Source organism: Globicephala melas, chromosome 8 (genome assembly GCF_963455315.2).
Source record: "Globicephala melas chromosome 8, mGloMel1.2, whole genome shotgun sequence".
In the NCBI taxonomy this organism is placed as follows: domain Eukaryota; kingdom Metazoa; phylum Chordata; class Mammalia; order Artiodactyla; family Delphinidae; genus Globicephala; species Globicephala melas.
In genome coordinates, this window is record NC_083321.1 from 96,772,499 (window position 1) to 96,780,705 (window position 8,207).

The following is an 8,207-nucleotide window of genomic DNA, read 5'->3' on the forward strand; positions in this document are numbered from 1 at the left end:
GTTTTATGGAATTCTTCATAGGCAGTAGATGAGCGATACAAGAACATCAAGCCCTTGATTTCATAAACACACCTTACTTCGAACCCCAGACAGCTTGACTGCTCCCAAGAATTGGCACATCTTCAAAGGAGGAAATTTTAATCCCATTGAAATGATTCAAGAGAATGTGTTTAAGACCCTGAATACAATAGATGGTCCCTAAACATTTTGAGCGATAGTAGTCCTATGGCAATAAGTCCTAATAGCAAATAAGTATTTGTTTTATGCCAGGCGTTGTTCAGGGGGTTTCTTGTGTATTAACTAATTTAATCCTCACAATAATCTTGTAAGGAAGATATTATTATCCTCATGTTATAGATAAGGAAACTGATGCACAGAAAGGTTAGGAAATTTGCCCAAGTACACAACAGTTAGTAAGAGGCAGGGCTGAGATTTGAACCCAAGTAGCTTGATTTCAGAGTCTGTGCTTTTAATTCTTTTACACAGACACGCCAGGTGACCCTTTGAGAGCCTGATTTGGGTGTATACATTTGGAATTTATTTTAACCAGTTTATCTTTTTAAACATTTTATTTTTCTGGATTATAAAAGGAGTTTGTATCCACTAGAGAAATTTGGAAAAAATGAAGGAAGCAGCAAGAAGGAAATGAGATTTCCTGGTAAAATCCCAGAGACAACCACTGTTAACATTTGGTGTGTGTCCCTTTATCACTTTATTTTATATGAGCAATTGCATCTGGTTACAGTTCTGTTGTCGTGAATATGACCAAGTTCACGTGGGAGAGTTTCCCAAAGCTCTGCTACTTCTGTTCTGTCCTGGTTCACCACCACCACAAAGGCGAACCTGAATGCAGATCTCAAAAGCAGCCTGATACCCTCTTCCCCTTTGTCCCTATAAGCAGTTTTGATATAGACTTACTCTGAGGACCAGTGGAACCAGAGGACCACCATGCCATCAGCTACATTTCTACCTATCATCACAGTGAAGTACTTTGACTCATCTTCTGTACTAGTGAAACTCATAGGAGGATTTACTTGAGTCACTTCGTTATCTCTGGCTCACTAATTTTTCCCTATTGAGTGTTTTGCTGCTCGGAAATATGGGAGGAACAGCTTTCGATGCATCCCATCAAAGGAAATGGACAGCGTTAAGTAGACATGAGAGCATAAGACAGATGCGTAAGCAGAAGGTGCTTTGCAAACATGGTTGTCATATGAATGTGTTTGGTTCCAAAGTAACCTGAGTCATCAAGAGGGATGTGTCTGAGTTCTGAGGAAGAGAAGGGGATGGTCTAAAGCCAGCGGGTGGGATCACTTTTCGTGTTTCTGGGTGATGGGGTAGGAGGAAAAGAAGCACTTGGAAGGAGCTTTGGAGGTATTAATATTTAGTATTGGATGGGGAGCACTTTCTCCATTTCAACAGGGTAGGGGATGTGTTAAACGGCAAAATAGTTTCCCTAAATATTAAACTGCAGCATCTAGCTTTGCAAGAGCTGGAGGGTAGAACAGGTGGATTTTATGTGAATAGATGCTGAGCCCCTATTGGAAGCTCTTATAAATGTCTGCAGGTGTCTAAGATAGAGAGGTATCAGGCAGAAGAAGAGAGAATTCTGAGGATTTGGGCAGTTCCCAAATAAGTCAGAGATTAATGTCAGGTGTCAAGCTCTAGGCTGACAAGACTCAATACTCCCTGTCAGTCAGGCACCTGATTCCTGGACCCCAGAGCAACATTCATTTAAGAAATATTATCTGAGCACTTCCTCTGTACCAGGTCCTGCATTAGTCTCTGGAAGAATAATGTAAAAGCAGACAGGATGCTTGCCCTCTGGAACAGCAGAGAATAAACCTCAGGGTTGGCAAGTCACTTACGAGTCTTGTGTAGATGGTGTATGTGATTTCATAAAAGGGGAAACGGAGGCTAAGGATGTTACATGACTTGCTTAAGAGCTCAGCTAATTAGGGAGTTAACCCATCTTAATTCTCAAAGCCTGTGGTCAAGCCTGTGCTGGGGTCTCCCATGATTACGCTGGGGGAGGAAGGAGGCTCCAGTTCAGCTTCTAAGAGAAACACTGAAACCCTACTTCGAGGAGAAGAGTGCATGATTGGCTGCGTATCCACATTTTAATTAATAATGTCATACCTTGTTTCCTTTGAGCTACTGCTTTTTATATGTAGACTTCCTCAATGGAAGACAGGATGAATGGAAGACTACTAGCCCACTTCGATAGGTCCAACACAGGGAGAGAGCGCGGGCTGAGGTCGCATCCCGGTGCTGCAGTTCTTGCCATGGGACTACAGAGACCACTTGTCAAGTCTCCCTAGTGCCATAGTTTTCTTGTCCATCAAATGGAGTGATAACAAAGCTGACACCACAGGGTGTTGGGAGGTCTAACGAAACATGTGCAAGAGCTTTGAAGCTGGAAGGTGCTGTAGGATTAGGCGGTTTTTGGAGCTCAGAGACTGAGCTGGGCTGGAGATCTTGCTGCAGAGGTACATCTAGAATGGTCAGAGTTAGAGGGGTCGGTGGAGATAAAAGCCTGGAGAGAGAGAGATGTTGGGAGTGAAAAGAGATCTCAAAGTAACACCCAAAGCCGAGGAACCTGGGCCAAGCCAGATTGGAGCCCTCAGGTGCCCTCGGAGGAGGGAGTATTCAGTCCTGGCAAATGCCCCAGGGAACCGTGACCAGCGTCTGCGGGGCACTTCCTCTGTGCCTGGCAGCCCTTCATGCAGAGTTGCATGTGGTCAAGGGTCTGGGCTCAGATGGCCTGAGTTGGAACCCTGCCTGGGGAACTGGTGACTCTCGGTGTCTTGCCCTTTCTTGCCCTGCTGTTTCCTCACCTGTAAATAATGATCCTTTAGCACCTACCTCATAGGGTTGCTGCGAGGGTGAAATCAGATTAGATACATTAGGTAACGCCTATGAAATGCCACAACTCTGAACGCTGTCTAGGAGAGTGACTCTTGTCCTCCCCACAGCCCTGCGAGGCGGACCCTGATTTTATTAATTTATTTATTTTTGCGGTACGCGGGCTTCTCACTGCTGTGGCCTCTCCCGTTGCGGAGCACAGGCTCCGGACGCGCAGGCTCAGCGGCCATGGCTCACGGGCCCAGCTGCTCTGCCGCATGTGGGATCCTCCCGGACCGCGGCACGAACCCGCGTCCCCTGAATCGGCAGGCGGACTCTCATCCACTGCGCCACCAGGGAAGCCCTGGACCCTGATTTTAGATGAGACCGGTGGTGTCCTCACAAGAGGGCTTTTGGGGCATGAGGTGTGGACGCTAGCTTAGTGTAGGATGAGCAGGGCGTGGGCGGTGTGGAGGAGCCGTCTTCAGGCTCCTCTTTCTCTACTTTCCAGAGAGAGACCTAGTGCGAGCTGGACCCAGACTAGCACAGCATCCAGACAGATACTCGTGAAACTGAGTCCCTCCCAAACCAAGTTCCCCTGCCGAGTTTATGATTAACCTCTCTGCACAAAACTTTCTTCCCTTTCTTGTCCCATCTCTGTTCCATTGAGGGGTATCAAAAAAGGGGGGGATCGAAACTGCGCAGGAACCTGCAGGGCCCTCCGTGTCCCCTACTTCTTGTTTGTAGAAAAAGGCTTTAGTCTCCTAGGCCTCCCTGAGTTCCAAAGAGCAGATTCAAGCAGTTACTAATTAGGGAAGGGAGGTAATGCAGAAACAAAGGAAAAGCAGTTATGCAAGAAAAGTAAGGTAATAGTTCGGCAATGAGAGTTCTAATTCCTCCTGAAGGAATATACAATCTGATGCAGATCTTTGAGTTAACAGGCACTTAAGACGCCCACCCAGGTGAGGATGGTGACTACATGCTGACCAAAAGCACGAGACCCCAGACTGAAACCAGGAGGTTAATGATTAAGACTCCGTGAATACCACGCTGTTACCTCACCACTAACCAATCAGAAGAAAGTCATGCCCCCTGCAGCCCCACCCCCCAATTTTGCCTTTAAAAAAACCCTTCCTTGGCGTTCAGCTCTTCGGAGCGTGAGTCATTCGTTCTTCTTGCTTGGTGTCTGCAGTAAGTGCTGCCCTTCATTTCACCACAACCGGGCATCAGCAGACGGGCTTCACGGCATGGCAGGTGAGTGGACTCAAGTTAGATTTGGTGACACTTGCTTCTGCATGTTTGCTGCTGCTGCTGCTGAAAGTGCAAAGAGAGAACCCAGGTCACTGGGATGCAGAGGGGGAGTGGTTGATGGTGGGTGCCTGACCTGGAGGGAGGGGATGGAGAGGGGAGAATGCCCCCTCCATCACCAGCACACTGCACTGGGGGGAGGGAGCCCCCCACTCCACCTCCCTCAGCACCTGGCAGTGGCATGTGGTGGTCTGGGAGGGGGGATGCTGGCCCCAGCCTCAGCCTCCTTACTGCACGTCCACTCAGCAGTCCCCACGCTAAGCACTTGGGATGCAAAGATAAAGGAGGAGCCAGGCTACCTGCCATCCGCAGGCTGGAGGGCCCAGCCCTGCCAAGTGCCCTGACAGAGGCAGGGGCGCGATGCTATGGAGGCTGAAGGGGATGGAACAGACGTACATTCGGCGACGTTGGGGAAGGTGCCAGCGTGGAGTTGGCACTTGACCGAGGCCTTGCGGAATGAGTAGGAGTTTGCCCCGTGGGGGGTGGGGTGAGGGCAGGTGTGTGAAGACTGTGGTCTGTGGAGGGAAGTCAGTTGGGTGCAGCTGCTGTGGGCCGTGCTGGGGGCGGTTCCGGGTGAGGGGCACGTGGCCGAACCGGAGTCCGTGTGTTCACAGCAGAGCAGGGCCTATCTGAAACCCTGGCGTTTGCAGCAGAGGATGGTTTATGGCAGGACACCAAGCAAGGAGAACAGGCAACTCGTGCTCAAAAGACCCAGACTCCCTGGTGGCTTTCAGGGAAGGGTTTTTAAAGACAACATTTGGGGTGAGAGCTGCAGGGGGCATGACTTTCTTCTGATTGGCTGGTGGTGAGGTAACGGGGCGGTGTTCCAGGAATCTTAATCAGCCCTCTGGTGCCAAACAGTCTGGAGTCTGCGTGCTTGCGGTCAGCATGTAGTGTGGTCAGCATCCTCCACCTGGGTGGGGTGGAGGGGGGCCTTAGTTCCTGCAGAGCAACTCGAAGACTTGCAGCAGATTGTTGTGTGTATCCCTTGAGGAGGAACTAGGGCTCTGCTTTATGGCTGACTTAACTGTCTCCTGGCTGCTTTCCCTTTGTTTCTACATTCCTTCACTTCCCTAATTCGTAATTGTTTGAATCTGCGCTTTGGAACTCAGGGAAGGCTTAGGAGACTAAAGCGTTTTTTTTCCTACAAACAAGAAACAGGTGTGTGTGTGTGTGTGTGTAGCATGGAGGGGCTTTTGTACCCGGGAGGGTGCTCGGTTTCGATGACATTGTAATTCGTGGCAGAGCTTCTTCTGGAAAACCTTCTGGAGTCTTCTGGAATACCAGCAGTATCCTCTAAGTCCAGAGGGAAGCATATTGGAGCAACCTCCCATTTTTCTCACAGTGTTCCAGAAAGGCAGCTCTGGGCTCAGAGGACCTTTGACTTGCACTGAGCATTCAGATCTTACCAGGTGACCTGACTTCCACTTTCTCCTGTGTCTCATGGTCAGGGTGCTTATGAGGTTTTCAGAGACGGAAGTGTGGGTGAGGTGGGTTGAGTAGTGCAGATCGAGTTCAAACCTACCATGTTTTATACCCCAGATGCATTCTGGAATGTGTCAATCTGTTTTCCGTGAATTCAATAGAATCTTAAAGAAATTAGAGGGAGTTGTCATTTCATGGAGTTCAAACCTGCCTCTCTATCAAATGAAGGGTCCTTTTGTAATGCAAATGTCTGCTCTTCTTGAGCTGTGATTCTGTCTTGACTTTCTCTAAACGACACACACCTCTATGGGGCAGAATGTGGGGCTTACAGGCAGCATTTTCAACGCCAGGCAAATGTCCATCCCCCGCCTTTGTTGTAACCACTCGCTTTGGTGGTCTTTGTTTATATCAGGTATTATTTTGGCCACTGGAGGGCCCTCCAGATAGAGGATGACTGGAGAATCCCAAATGTGTCCCTGAGCCCAGGCTCCAGCTCACACCCAGATTTTTGAGCAGGCAGCACATCTTGCAAATCGGATTTAACTGGGGAGAGTAGCAGTAGCATTGATGTTTCTTTTATTTAGGAATTTAAGCATAAGAGAAACCTCTATTTAAAAGAGCAGCTTTTGGATTACAGTCTATTTGGAGCTGGAAAGGAGGTGCTAATCTTATGTGTGGAGAGTCATCAGGAAGAAGTCAGCACAGCTTAGAAAAGCGGAGCTTTGAACAAAGGTTATTTCTCTGTGTGAAGGGAATCACACCAAGGTGTATGGAGCGAAGTAGGGCCATAGAATTTATTTTTATGAGGAGGAAAGAGAGTTGAGATAGGACACTGGTAAAGCACAAAATGACTGCTGTTTATTTTCATGCCACATCTTTTCACCTGCAGTTTTCTACTTTATTCTTTGAGTCTAGTTCAGAGATGTTATTTTGCTGAATGTTGCCAAAAACACCCTAACTTCTGTGCTCAAAGATGTCCCTGTGGCATGAAAAATTCCAGATCCAGCCCCACCATGGATCAAAACACACACCTGTTGCAAATGAGAAAAAGTCAAGGGAAGAGTCCAGCAAAGAAATATGGGCCGGTGACCAGGTTTCCTCAGTTTACAAAACAAAGAAAATTCGTCAGAACTCTCCAGGGCAGATCAATATCAAACCAGACTAAAACAAAGTCTCATGCTCTAATCACTTAAGGCCTGCAACAAAAACTGAAGTTGATTGTATTGATTTGCATGGTTCCCCTGAACTAGTAATTTTCCACCACCAGAGCAGGGCAGGCTTGACTTGTAAACCGCTTTGAGGATGAATTTGGGCCCCAGCCATTGAAGAACTTGGTTCTATGGAAACAGATAAGGCCACTGGAGATACAGGTAGAGTAGGGCAAGATCTGTGAAGACTGAGCTGGTTCTCAGTTCCTCAGAAAGAGGAAATGAAACTCTTTCTGACTCATCCCTTAGATGGTGGTGTTACTGAACTGAACTGAGGTCCACTCGCCTGCCATGCAGCAAAGCCAATTTACTGACACATTGTGGTGAAGGAAAGTACAGTGTGTGTTTGCAGGGCACCAAGCAAGGAGAAGGGCTCATGCTCAAAAGACCCATGCAGAGGACATCTCTTTCTGTATTTATTTAGGGGTGAAATGGAAGAATGGGAAGGACTGAGCCTCAGTAGAGAACCTCAGTTTCCCTTTGAACTGGGGAGTTTATAGGTAAGGTGGGAAAAGATGAGCAGACAGATTGACTCCAGTCCGTATTAGCAGACTTTCCTCTTCTGGGAACGTCAAAGGTAGGCAGCAGAGAACTGAGGGTGTGTTCAGCAGATGCGTGTCAAGGGAGGTAAAGGGACTGAGTGAGATCTGTGAGCCTGGACCTTTACATTCGACCACAGTTCTTTCCCCTGTCGATTAACCCCTCACAGCCTGTGTCTTGTTGGGGAGTTCTGTTCACATAGCTGTATCTTGGAATTTTGCTTCTCCCAAGGATGACGCCTGGGAGTCAAGTCTAGGACCCACCCAATTCTGATGTTGCGTGATAGGATGCAGTTTGAATGGTCCCCTAGCAGGGTTGTCCTCTGGCAATGAGCTCCCCAGGAACTGGAGAGAAGGATTGGACTTTAAAGAGGAATGGAGGTCAAGGCTGACACGGGCTGATTGAAATCAGTTATTTAGGGGATTAGACAACACAAGGGATGATTGGGAGAATCAAACTTCTCAGAATTGCCCCCAAACACTGAGAAAAGGTCGACTGAGGGTCTGGAATCCCCTCCCTGCCTCTGAACTCACAGCTGTCATTTGTCATGGACACTGACTTGACATTAAACATACATTTTCCTCTGACATATTTGTATTGTTTTAAAAACTGTATGACAGATAGTTGTGCCGAGTAAGTGCTGGGCACCTAGCAGGCAGGCGGTAAATATTTGCTGAACCTTGGAAAAATGCGGTGGCTTGGCTGTCAGTATGGTTCCTATTCAGAACCCATCCCCAGCGCTCCATTCACACCGGGCTGGGTGGATTTTACGTCCAAGGGTTGATCAAGCCCTGCCTCACCAGAATAGTCTCTGTGAATACTGGAACATTTAGAGTAAAAGCCACCATGGCAGGAAAGAGGGACGGCTGGGGGAAGTGCAGC